Source organism: Sorex fumeus, unplaced genomic scaffold (assembly GCF_029834395.1).
Source record: "Sorex fumeus unplaced genomic scaffold, SorFum_2.1 ptg000264l, whole genome shotgun sequence".
Classification (NCBI taxonomy): Eukaryota; Metazoa; Chordata; class Mammalia; order Eulipotyphla; family Soricidae; genus Sorex; species Sorex fumeus.
This window is the reverse complement of record NW_026606321.1, coordinates 1,527,520-1,540,359: the sequence shown is the minus strand read 5'-3', so window position 1 is coordinate 1,540,359 and position 12,840 is coordinate 1,527,520. Positions and strand designations below refer to the sequence as shown.

Genomic DNA, 12,840 nt, shown 5'->3' with positions numbered 1-12,840 from the left:
GTGTGTGTGTGTGTGCGAGCGAGCTCCTTGGGAATCAAACCCTGGACCTCAGATATGCAAGGCATCTATTTCACCACTGAACACATCCTTAGTCCCTTTCTTTTCTTTCTTTACATCCCACCTCTGAGGAAAATCATGCAGTGTCGGCCTCTCTCCTGGCTTATATCAAAGGCCACATTATCATCTCCCTACAGTGAAGTCCAAGTGATGGACCAATCACAATGCCCAGAAGCGCGCCTGTCTCAAAAGGCAGAATGGCTGGTAATCAAGCCCCAGTCTGTCTTAATCACTTGATCACTTGACATCCTGTAACTCATCGATTCGCTCGAGGCAGTAACATCTCCACTCGTCCCTGTCGCGTGCTGGTGTACCCCAATAGCGTCTGCTCATTCTAGGAACACGAAGAGCCTCAAATCGATCATTCAGGGTCTTGACAAAGAAGTTTGACCATCTCGTAGGTGGGCGGCCACGCAATCTTTTGATATCCCGTGGAATCCAGTCAGTAATGGCTCTAGTCCAAAGGTCGTCTCCAAATCTCATTACGTGTCCAACCCATTTGATTTTTGATGCCTTGGCAAACAAGACAGCATCCCTGATTCTTGACCGTCGACGGAGGTAGGAACTCTTTCTCTCACTTGAGTGAAGCATGATACTCCAAGCATAGCACTTTCAAGTCCTCTTTGGGAGACCAGAATAGTGTTCTCATAGGGCCCAGGTCTCTGAGGCATATGTGAATGCAGGAAGAACAGTGGAATCGAAGATATATGCCCAGAACCGGAGGTTCTTCATCCTCTTAGCTATTTCTTTGATTTTCTTGAAGGCGTTCCAAGCCGCTCTCTTCGTCCTGCACAACTCAGGTGCCAGATCATTCATCACAGAACCAGGCAAAGACAGAGGGCATCCATGCACCAAAACTCCTTCACATCTATTTCAACTGATAATCTACGTTTTTCCTTTCAATGTTCCCTCAGCTGAGGCCCTGGAGGAAGGAAGGGCAGAGACTAGAGGCACTGGGTGGGTTCGAGAAGGAAACTGGGTACTCGAATGAACTGGCGCCACTTCCTGAGTTTCCCTGGTGACGTTTCGGCCCCTGTATGGGCTCGTGCTCCACGGGAGTCCCCCTTCACTGCTATTTCCCGTGTCCAGCTTTCTTGACACTCTCCTGCATTTCAAACAACGGCAGCTCCAGCTCCGCCCTCCACTGCTAAGTGTGCTGTGAGGTTCGACCTGCTAAGCTGACAGCACACCGGCCACCTCCTCTACCTGCTGCTCTCCCCAATACCCCCACCTCTACCCCCACTACGCTGAAGGTGGGTCTCGCAAGGAGCCTTGGTCAGCAAAGACTGTGGGACAAGGAACAGGCTCTTTAACCAGAGTATATTTGTGTTTCTTTTCCAAAAATACTTTCCTGGGTGACATGACTAGCCTCACTGCAAGTGTGAATCTGAGCAAATCAGGGGGTTGTTTTGAGTGAGGCATGGGCACACCTGGCAGTGCTCTGAACTCCAGAATCACTCCTGGTGGGCTCAGGGGACCATAGACAATGCCAGGGATCGAACCCAGGTTGGCTGCATGCAAGGCAAGCGCCCTACCTGCTGTACTATCGCTTCAGTCCCCATGAGTAAAATCACTTTCAATGAGAGTTGACTGTACATTTTTCAGTGACTATATTTCTATTCATTTAGGTGTTTTGTCCTTTTATGAATACATGTCAGAGGCTGATGTTAACAAACATAGTAGCAGAGAGTTTGATCGAGATGAATATCCCCCAGAGATCATTACAGAGAGTATGGAATCTTTCACTGTTGAAACTCCTTGCCTTATTGACCCTAATGAATATCTCTAAGACTGACTCGCAAGCTGGTTCTCTGGAGCTATCTCAGAGCCAAAGAAAATTAATTGTGCTTGATGAAACATACTCCCGGAGAGGCCAAGGACATGGGTTTGAGAATCGAAGATCAGTTAGTACCACTTTATCTCATTTTCCACAACTACCTAAGAATCAGGGAAGATTCCAATGCAAGCGCAGAAGGGGAAATTACTCCAGGTGTGGGTCCAGCTGAAGCCACTGGTTTGGAGCAAAGAGTCTATTTCCTTTCCTTCTGTTTTTTAAGAGGGTATCAACCCCTGGGGGCTGTTTGACTGACCTCTCTGCCATAATCTAACCCAACCCTCTTAGCTCTTGCTCAGGAAAATAAACATCAACTGAATCTCTTCATGCTTACAAGAATTTTTTTTTTCTTTTTCAACCCTGCGATGCACAGGGGTTACTCCTGGCTCATGCCTCATGCACTCAGGAATTACTCCTGGCGGTCTTATTTTCTATATACGAACTTTTCTAATGCCCCGGAGCCCAGAAGGGGGCCGGGTCCCCGGAACGGCGTCGCTGGCTGTGTAATCAGTGTGCCCAGAAAGCAGGCTGATCACCGTTCCAGTCGCTCTCCGGTAATTAAGGGCTGGACCAAATGACTCTGACTCACAGTGAGTCCGTGCTTGAGCCTCCGAACCCAGTCAATGCGCTCCCTGGTCTCCAACAGGGTCGTGACTCCACCACGAACAAACACACGAACTGCTCCCCCGAGTATGGATCTCGGCGCGCCCCAATTTGCAGCAAATAGGACACATTTCCCTTCGCCCCCCCCCCCGCATTTAAATGAGGGGGATGCATTTGATAGGGTTCAAAGTAGGAGGCAACCAATCTTAGAGGGAAAATATACATTTTTTTACAGATACATGTTTTAGGTTTAACAGACTTAACAACATCTTATTGAAGAGCTTAATGGCCCCTGGGTGAAATACAAAGATCTTCACACTCTTTCCTCTAAGGATACTTTCTTGTAGCATTTTCAGATGGTTTTTCATAACAAACAATACTATATATTATTTCGGTTCTGCTTTGGGGCAGGGATTGGGGTTCAGGATGGAAACACCAAAATATGTTGGTGGGAAGGTGTCATGGTGGTGGGATTGGTGTTTGACTATTAAATGCAATTAAATATTGTGAAACTGCTTTATAAAATTTTTTTTAAATAGCACAGCGGGTAGGGCGTTCGCCTTACACGCGGCCAACATGGCCGACCCGAGTTCGATTCCTCCGCCCCTCTCGGAGAGCCCGGCAAGCTACCGAGAGTATTCGATATGCCAGACACAGTAACAACAAAGTCTCCAATGGAGACGTTACTGGGCCCGCTCGAGCAAATCGACGATCAACGGGAGGGCTTTAAAAAAAAAAATAAAAAAAAAAAATAAAAATTTTTCAAAAAATAAATGAGTGGAATGACAGGGGAGACAGTTCTCCTTCCCACCTCACAGCCTCCCTTCAAATTCAACTCAAATCCTGCGTCTTCCAGCAAAGCCAAATCTCCCTCTTTATCTGCCAGCAGTTTCCTTTCAGCCCTTGGGGCCCCTTGCTCTGGGCCACAAGACGCTCTGCGAGGCTGCATGGACCTCCTGAAGCTGCCCATGATGGGCTGGGAGAAGCATGGGGCCATTAGCCCTGAGAGTCCCTGCTCCCCTGCCTGTCCCCCCCACCCCCCCCCGTCCAGGCCACGGTCAGGTGAGGGCTGGCAGCGCTCCCTACCACCAGAGGAGTGTTTCAGGTCAGTGCTGGCTGCTGCACGCCCAGCAGGTGCTCAGCTAAGCACACACACACACACACACACACACACACACACACACACACACAGACATGCCCCTCACTTCCCTGTGTCCCCAGAACCAGTTCGGGGATGGTGTCTGTTTCCACGGGCGACGGGGCCCCTCAAGCTCCCGCCTGCTAGACCCCTCTGTCTCCCTTCCAAGGGCACATCGGAAGCCCCCTCTCTCCCTTTGAGCCCAGGGGGCTTCCCCACACCAGCCACCCAAAACCTGCAGTCCCCTGCCCTACCCCAGCCCGTGTCCCCCAACATGCATAAAAAAAATCAGCCCCAGGGCATCCATTTGAGGTCTTTCTAACCCTTGGCTCTCTCTGGGTTTTTATCTCATAGGCGTAAAAGCCTGCAGGACAGGACTAGAGGGGGGATAGTAGGTAAGTGCTGGCATCGCAGGGCTGCATGCACCAACCCAGGTTCAACCGCACACCTCAGATGGTTTCCCCAACCCCAGCATGGCCAGGAGTGATCCCTGAGCACAGAGTCAGGAGCAAGAACTGAACATAGTCAGCTGTAGCTGAAAGTCAAAAGAGAGAAAGAACAAATTCCTTATTCCTTTTCTTTTTTTTTGTTTTTTGTTTTTTGTTTTCTGGGACACACCAGCTGTGCTCAGGACTTACTCCTGGCTCTGTGCTCAGGGATCACTCCTGGTGAGGCTTGGGGGAACCCTGTGGGGTGCCAGAGATCAAAACCAGGTAGGTCGTGTGCCAGGCAAGCGCCCTGCCTGCTGCCCTGCGGCTCCAACCGCGGCTAGAACAAACCTGGCTCTCCAGCCCAGAAGCCTGGCAGTACTCTGCCCACACCGGCACGAGCATGACTGTCATCACCGCAAGTGACAGTGACCGTCCTCCTCCAGGATCAGGAGCACCTTGATCATTGACTCATCGGTGCGCGAGAGTCCTCAGCTGGCCCTTCACGGGCAGGACCTCGCCTCTCTGCTCCCCAACTACGTCCCTGCACCTTTCATCTGCCCAGGACCAAGCGCCAAGGAAACCGTTTAGACCTACTTATAAGCACCGAGTCCAGGAAGCCAACACGCCTGGGCCTGATTAACAGGGGATATTGACCATTGTGAACAGTGCTGCAATGAACACATAGGTACAGATGTCATTTCTACTGTGCTTTTTTCACATCCTCGGGATACATTCCCAGAAGTGATATTGTGGGGTCTTATGGAACTCAATTTTTAGTTTTTGGAGGACTGTCCAAAATCTGGAAACAATCCAAGTGCCCTAGAACAGACGACTGGTTAAAGAAACTTTAACATCTACACAATGGAATACTACGCAGCTATCAGGAGAGATGAAGTCATGAACTTTGCTCATAAATGGATAGACATGGAGAGTATCATGCTAAGTGAAATGAGTCAGAAAGAGAGGGACAGACATAGAAGGACTGCACTCATTCGTGGAGTATAAAACAACATAACATGAGGCTGACACCTAAGGACAGTAGATACTAGGGACAGATAGATTCCTCCATAGCTGGAAGCCTGCCTCATGAGCAAAGGGGAGAAGGCAGCTGGAATAGAGACGGGATCACTAAGAAAAATATGACTGGAGGAATCGGTCTGGATGGGAGATGTGTGCAGAAAGTAGATCAGGACCAAATATGATGACCTTTCATGGTCTGTATTGCAAACCATAATGCCCAAAAGTAGAGATTATGAGGAATCATGTCTGCCATGGAGGCGGCGGGGGGGGGGGGGGGGGGGGGGGTAAGGGGGGTATACTGGGGATATTGGTGATGGGGAATGTGCACTGGTGGAGGGATGGGTGTTTGATCATTGTGTGATTGTAACCCAAACATGAAAGCTTATAACTATCTCACGGTGTTTCAATAAAATTTTTTAAATAAAATAAAATTATTTAAAAAAAAACTCCTCTACGTATGCAAAGAAAAAAAAACCCAGGGGATATTGAAACTGGTTTGCCTCCATGGCCAGAGGATAGCAGAACCAACATCCTTTGAGTTTTCAAAAGCTCTGGGAGATCAAAGGTTCTCTTTGGGCTAGGTTTCCAGAGAGCTCTCATGCCCCAGAGGACAATGGCCGGCTCCCCGCTGCGTTTCTTGGCAGGAGAGGGAGCTGTGCTGCCCCCAGGAGTGAGCTTTCCCTCCCGCTCAATGCCCCCCTGGGGGACCTGTTTGGAGCAACCTGGCAATCTGAAATTCTAGGAGCAACGGCAGCCTCCAGCACAGACAGACGCCAAGGGTGTGCAGAGAGAGAACTTCCACCTCCTGCCATCAGGGGGTTTAAAGCCAGGATTGTGGTAAATCAGGGGCTGTTTGGGGTTCTTTTCTAGAATTTAACAACCAAGAAAACTCTGCATCTCCATTTCATTGTAAAGGGAGGATTGAAAAAATCCACAAGTCTGAAATGAATGTCCACTATATTTCTGCCACCTGGTACTAAGCATTCATTCTTCCTCTACGAGAAAAACACAACAAAAGCAGGGGAAGGAGTGTGTGTGTGGGGGGGGGGGGGGGGGGGGCTCTACCAAGATATGGTTGTGGGGGCTGTCCCAACACTAGTACTTTGGTTTGTGGGTTATTTTGGAGCTACAGGCAACCGGCAGATACTGAGAAACTCTTACCACTTCCTAAACTACCTACAAGAATGAAGCTAATGCCCAGAACTTCGGTTTTGGGCAGAAATCACCTTTTGATTCAAGAAGACGATCTACCAAGCAGAAGAAACTCATCCTTTGCCGGCCTCTGTCTCTGGTGCCCTCTGCCTTGACGCTCTCCCTGGGACCCGCAGGTCTCACCATCCCAGAGCTCAGGGTCTACGACCCTTTTCATTCCACTGGCTGCAGAACCCATGTAAATCCAACTTCCACAGGTTATGTCACTAATTTTGTTCTTTTTGCCGACATCTCTGGCTGATTTTGCTTGTTTGGGGCCACACCCAGCAGTGCTCAAGGCTTATTCCAGGTTCTACACTCAGGGATCACCTCTGGAGAGGCTCAGGGATCATAAGGGGTGCCAGGGATCGAACCCAAGTAGGCTGAAAGCCACACCAGTGTCCTACCCATTGTACTGTCTCTCCGGCCCCTCTGGCTGATGTTAACTTGATGGTTCTACCAGCCTGAGGAGAGCCCAGAAGCCTAGATGGAAATTTCTCCTACCCAATGGACACAGAGAATCTGGACAATCTGTTTGTAACTAAGTGAGGACACACAGAATCAATTCAGACTTTTTTCATTGAAAGTATTGTGTCTATTATAGAATAGAAACACTAAGTACTTAAAAGTACTTAATTTTTTCTAAACTATAGAGTTTATGGTACATTTGGTGGTTATCTGCATGTATATTCTAGGGAAACTACCACATTTCAGTGACAGAGTGATAATATAGCATTATTATATTAATACTTCCTGATCAAAATTAAATACAAATTTACAGCTTTTATGTTCAGTGCCCTGGGAATCTTTGCCACTGAATGACTTTAAGTCATAACATTATAATTTAACAAGATGTCAAATCAGGGCACTACATAGAAATGCACAATTATTTATATACTATGCTACATTATTAAGGTAATTCTGTTCATGTTCCAGTTCAGTGGAGGGAACACAACCATATCTGAAATATATCAGTGACAGTGACAGCTCCCAAAACTCAACATAGTCCCCAAAGGTGGCTTGTACCAATGAAGAAACAAAGTTTTTAATTATGGCTCAGATTTTACCATTGATCCTAATGCTTTAGACTTGGTAATAAAGTACAGGACACATTTGGGGCCGTGTGAAAAGCTTAATTGGTTTCATTTATCGCCCAGGCTTAAAAGCACGTCATGCAACGCTCTGGGATAAGGGAAGTTTGCCATACAATCTAGTGAGGCAGACAAATGTCACTTCGGTGGGGTGACGTCACCAAGGCAGGTGACAAGGCGAACCTTGCAGAAACAAAACATTGTGGGAGCAGAGACGGGAGACCCTACTGCTGTGGCTTCTCAGAGGGGCGACAGGGGAGCTGAGTTTAAGAGAAGGAGCAGGTGTTGGTGAGAAACAGGCAGAGAAGGCTGCCTGGAGACAGTGACGTCTGGGAAGGAGACAAGGAACCACAACGGAGAGAGCAGAGCTCTTAGAGAACTCAGAAGCAGCCTCAGCTGTTTGGTGGGGAAACCACAGGACACAGAGAAGACTGGCCACCTGGCTGTGGGGGACACGTGGAAGGCACTGAGCTCAAGTGGACGTTGGTTACCTGGAGAGCAGAGCGAGTTCTCAGGAGGCCCTCGGAAGTGATTGAGCCCCTCTCTGGGCTCAGCCCAGTGCCAAGGAAGCCCATTTTTCACTGAGACTTCAAAGTCCTTCCCTCTCATTGGAGGTCTGGGACCTCATTTCCAAGCTGCTTCCAGCAAGCCAAGAAACCGGAAGCCTAGAACCATCCACAGCTATCTCCCAGGACCTATCAAAGCTTGCAGGCCAAAGAAGGCAGAGTGCCGCCCCCCCCCCAAAAAAAAGCATCACAAATACATACCCTCGGGCAAATCTCATCCCAAAAGACAGGACTACAAGTAGTCCAAGTTTAGAAGCAGCGCCCAGAACGGTTCAAGGATGCAAACTTCTTTCTTTTTAATTAGAGCTATCTCCACAGACCCTTATACACCATCCCAGAATCAGAAGGTGGACATCACAAATGGAAGAGTGGAGAACTGAAATTGTTCCAAGAGGAGAGAGACATCCCTGAACGCCTCTACCTTACCGTTAAAACGCGGGTGACACTTTGCCTCCAGAGCTGTCTTCTGCCGATCCTAAACATCTCTGCAGCCTGCTCAGCTCTTGGATTCTTCCAGAATGATCTTCTAACTCGCCAGGGACCTACACATACCTCACAGGGTTTTAAGTAAAAAGTCCTTTGATAGGTCCTGAGTTCAGTTTTACATTTCTAATTTGCATGTACTTTTCACCAGATTGAATAAAAATTTCAAGTGCAAAGAAAAAAAATGAAGTACAAAGATGTGACCCAAGTTTTCCACACAGCAACTCTCTCCTTGGGCCTCTGCTCTGCACCAAAGTTTCATGTCGTCCAGGCAATGCTGTTTATATACACCACGCACTTTAACCAAGCCTCTTAATCAGGTGTATCAACCTGTCAGAGATTTGAATCGCCTGCTTGTGACACGGGTCTTTCCATCGCTTGTTTAATCCTTATGCCCCACAATTAACTTGGAGTCAGTACAGCTATGTGGATCATTTCTTTGACTACTGAGAAACTTTAAACCATACCCAAACAGAAAGCGGAGAAGCCACAACTCTGAATAAACGGTTCAGTTGAGACGTTCAGTCTTCCTTTGTCTAAACAACTTTGTACGTGCGATTAACTGCCAGCATTGTGACTAATTGTGACTAATCGTCAGAGAGGCTAATTGTGACCCAAAGGAGCCATTTTCCCCCCATAAAGAATGAGAAGCCTATTTCCTATGCAAATAGCAAATGATATCCATAAATTACGTGTGCTCGCACAGTTGCACATACAGACGCCCGAGGTGATTTATTCTATGTGACTAAGCATCTTGATCATTCTCACTACAGAGCTGGGCCATCATGGCCCCTGCCATTTGCGAGAGGCTAATCCATGGAACGTCTCTCCTCGAGGTGAGCTGAACATTGAAGAAGCGTGTGTTTACTGTGGGCCTGGAAAGAACACTGGGCAGTCAAGAGGAGTGAGGAAATCAGGAATTCATGCTGATGGACCGCAGGAGAGCCCAACTCCAAAGTCAAACTGTCGTTTTGGTCTGAAGACCCCTCCCATTAGTTCAGATGCTAATTTGGTGTCTGAACTTAGGGCCACAGCTGGCATCCCATGCTGAAAGTAGACTATGGGCCAAACATGATGGCCGCTTAGTACCTGTATCGCAAACCAGAACACCCAGAAGGAGAGAGAGAGAGTAAGAGGGAATGTGCCCACCACAGGGTTGGGAAGGGAAGGTGTGAAAGGGGAAGGGGTGGTGGGAGAGATACTGGAAACGTTGGTGATGGAGGATGGGCACAGGTGGAGGGATGGGTACACATTGCATGCCTGAAACGTAATCATGCAAGTTTGTAAATCTGTAAATGTGTCTCACAGGAATTCATTAAAATAAAAAATAAAGAGTGGCATCCACACTGTAGTGAATAAAAAGACAACAGCATTTAGACCAGAACATCGTTTTGGTAATCAAACAACTAGCATACAGGAAGTTAGCGTGTGATTATGAGACTCTAGGGTGAGGGTGTGAGGGGTGCCACACCCAGGTGTGCTTGGCAGTTATTCCCAGTGGGGATCGTGCCGTGCCAGGGACCGAACCCAGGCCTCCTGCATACAAAGCATGTGCTCAGCCCATTAGGGTCTCTCTCCAGCCCTGGTACATGCTTTGAATGGGCCTCTGTGTTGGTCAGAGGTCCCAATTATGAAGAGGGAGCACAGAGTCCACAGAAGGAAGTTCTCTCTCTCTCTCTCTCTCTCTCTCTCTCTCTCTCTCTCTCTCTCTCTCTCTCTCTGAGGCGGCAAGGTCAGAAAACTGCAGCCTTTGCCCAGGCTCCTGGCTCAGCATCTCAGAACTGTCCCCAGGACCCTGCATACATGAGCCAGGACAGGCAGTGGCTCATTCTCACACCAGTTACATCACATCAGCACATCCCCCAAGGACAGCTAAGGCACCGCTCTCTCCCTCCCGGCAGCCTTTCACAACTACCTCTTGGGGAGAGTTACTTTCTGGGAAAAGTTCCATCGAATTCACTGCCTGCCAGACAAAAATCATCATCTCTTGAGGAAACCACAGGAAACTGCAGAATCTTCCAGCCCCGGTGGCCAAATTCCACCCTCCTTTGAGCAAAGAAGAAGCGATCTTGTCTTACGGGACCAGCCTGGGACTTCCAGGCCCCTGAAGAAATGACATGAGCAAAAGACAAGCCAGAATCTCTCCGGGACCCTCTGCTCCCAATTCCCTGGCCTGCACTAAAGGCAACTTCTGGTTAAGAGTATCAGCTCAGCAGGAGGGTCGGGAACTGTGAAACTGAGAATTTCCCAGCCCTGTGGGAACAGACAGCAGCCCTGGGTTGAGAATGTCAGTCAGAAGCAAATGTTAACTCGGACAAAGTGAAAAGCAAAGCTGGACCCTGATCTCGTGTCCAGGAAAGAAGCTTCACCCAGAAATTCTAGGATAGTTTTCCACCTCACTCTCCAGCATAGAATATCCCTACACAACCTTTTATAACCTGAAAAAAGCCGTATGTTGAATGAACGAATGAATGAATGAATCAATGAATGAACCAGTGAATGAATGAGTTCAAGTAGAACTTCAGTCTCCCTGAAGGAGCATCTCCACCTGCTTTTGTTTTTCTTTTGGGGTCACGCCAGGTTGCTCTCAGAGTGACTCCTGGTGGGGCTCAGGGATCCTTTGCCGTGCCGGGGATTGAACCCAGATGTGGAAAAAATAAATCAAAGAAGCAATGACCATTCCTGTCAGTGAGGAGGGAATAGCGAGCGTTCTCAGGCTTAAATCATGGGGCTGGAGGGACAGCACAGCAGGGAAGGCACCTGCCTCGCACACAGCTGACGCGAGTTTAATCCCCGGCACTCCACATGATTTCCAAAGCCCCACCAGAAGTAATCCCGGAGCACAGAGCCAGGGGTAAGCCCTGAGCACTGCCAGGTGTGGCCCCCAAATCAAAAACAGATCAACAAATCTATATCAAAATTATACGGCTGGAGCAATAGCACAGTGGTAGGGCGTTTGCCTTGCATGCAGTCAACATGGCCGACCCAAGTTCGATTCCTCCACCCCTCTCAGAGACCCCGGCAAGCTACCAAGAGTATCTCGCCTACACAGCAAAGCCTGGCAAGCTACCCGTGATGTATCCAATATGTCAAACACAGTAATAATCCTCAAAATGGAGATGTTACTGGGCCCGCTCAAGCAAATCGATGAACAACAGGAGGACAGTGACAGTGATATGAAAAACCAACCAGCATATCAAATCTAAAATCCCATTAGGGGAGCTGAGAGACAGTACCGCGGGGCAGGCGCTTGTATCACCTGTAGCAGACCCGGGATTGATTCCCAGCATCCCATATGGCCCCGGGGGCATGCCAGGGGTGATCCAGAAGTAAGCCCTGAATACTGCCTGGTGTGGCCCAGAAATAAGTAAAGAAATTAACATTAATATAGAGGACAGGCAGGTCTGACCTAACAGCTGTCCCCAGAAAGCAGTTCCGAGTGAGATTTCAGTGACCACTGGGCTCCCAGCACCTCTGGGCTGGTGCTGCCAAACAGCCGCCAATAGCATTTCTTCCTTTGCCTTTGCATCACTATCATCCCGTTGTTCATCGATTTACTCAAGCAGGCGCCAGCAACGTCTCCATTCGTCCCAGCCCTGAGATTTTAGCCGCCTCTCCTTACTCGTCTTTCCCAGTGCTGCCACGCTGGAGGCTCTTTCAAGGTCAGGGGAATGAGACCTGTTGTTGTTACTGTTTTTGGCATATCAAATATGCCACGGGGAGCTTGCCAGGCTCTGCTGTGTGGGCGGGATACTCTCAGTAGCTTGCCAGCTCTCCGAGAGAGATAGAGATAGAGATAGAGAGAGAGAGAGAGAGAGAGAGAGAGAGAGAGAGAGAGAGAGAGAGAGATTCCCCTCTATGATGATGTGTCAGGAATATGTTCACTCATGTATCAGGCTCGGCCCAAGCATGTTGGAAAGCAGCCTGGAGTGTGACAGCAGTTGGGTAGTGGAGGTCGGCTGCCAGGGCTAGGTCCCGTGCAGCAGGGAGGGCTCTCACTCACCCCGCTCTGGGGGCACCCCAAGTGAAAACAGCCTGGCATGGAGTCCGGTGGTATGGTTATGGGGGCCTCATTTTATGCTCCCTTCTGGGAGAAGCAGCCATGAGTTCTGGAGGGTGGCCGATGAGGAGATCATCTGGCACCAGCAGGAGGTGGCTTAAGGGTGTGACCCCTGGGTCTCCGGAGACTGGGGGAAGCAGGCAGAGATCTCTGCTCCCGGGTCCCATTGAGCCCAGAGTCCAAGGTCACAAAGTTCCACACAACCTGGGTTCCGTGGGACTTCGCTCATGCGTGAGCCAAAATCTGTTCAGAACTCTTTCTGCTAGCAAAAGCAGGGAATAGCATACAGGTGATTAATGAAAGCCAAGTGCCACATGTGAGTTTTCTAAAGGACACTTGTTTTGCATAGAGGTTACCTAGGTTCAA

The 12,840-nt window shown here is 48.9% G+C and overlaps 1 protein-coding gene across 1 annotated transcript in view; it reads right to left on the bottom strand.

Moving 5' to 3' along the window:
- Window positions 1–12,840, bottom strand: part of DNAH5 (dynein axonemal heavy chain 5) — a 321,369-nt gene that overhangs the window by 266,719 nt on the left and 41,810 nt on the right. The gene's annotated exons all lie outside the window — the stretch shown is intronic.